Below are 582 nucleotides of genomic sequence, written 5' to 3' on the forward strand. Positions count from 1 at the left end.
GTCAGGTCCTATCTGCTCCAGACCGGATACCGTGCACTGCTCCTTTAAATCTTTTGTACTGTATTTTTCCATTTTCCTATGGTTATAAGCCACAGAATCACAGAAGGGTTGAGGTATTAAGGTGCCTCTGGGAGATGGTCTGGTCCAGCCCTGCTTCTCAAAGTTGGGCTGGTTAGAGTAGGTCACTTAGGGCCACGTCACCAGGTTTTGAGCATCTCCAGGGATGGAGGCCCCCACAACCTCTCTGGACAACCCCAGCCACCCTCGCAGGAGGGATTAACACCGCTTTAACTCATTTTTAGGAGCTTCTGCTGCGGTTGAAAGGCCGGCTGACCACTTATAAGGCCAGCGAGGGGCTGGCTGGGTGCAGTATCACCGAATTCAAAGGCTTTCAACCCTCCCAGACCTCCACCTCCACCTCCTCCTCCTCACCAAGGTGCCCAGCCGCCGGGGACACCCAGCAACAGCTGCCGCAAATTAGAAAGCGGCAGGAACCGCTCAGGCCTGAACCTGAGCGCTTTAATTTATCACCCTCACCCCCTGCAGCACCTCAAACGCCGCGGAAAGCCGCTTCGGGGGGGG

The sequence above is a fragment of the Egretta garzetta genome, unplaced genomic scaffold (genome assembly GCF_000687185.1).
Source record: "Egretta garzetta isolate BGI_Z169 unplaced genomic scaffold, ASM68718v1 scaffold279, whole genome shotgun sequence".
In the NCBI taxonomy this organism is placed as follows: domain Eukaryota; kingdom Metazoa; phylum Chordata; class Aves; order Pelecaniformes; family Ardeidae; genus Egretta; species Egretta garzetta.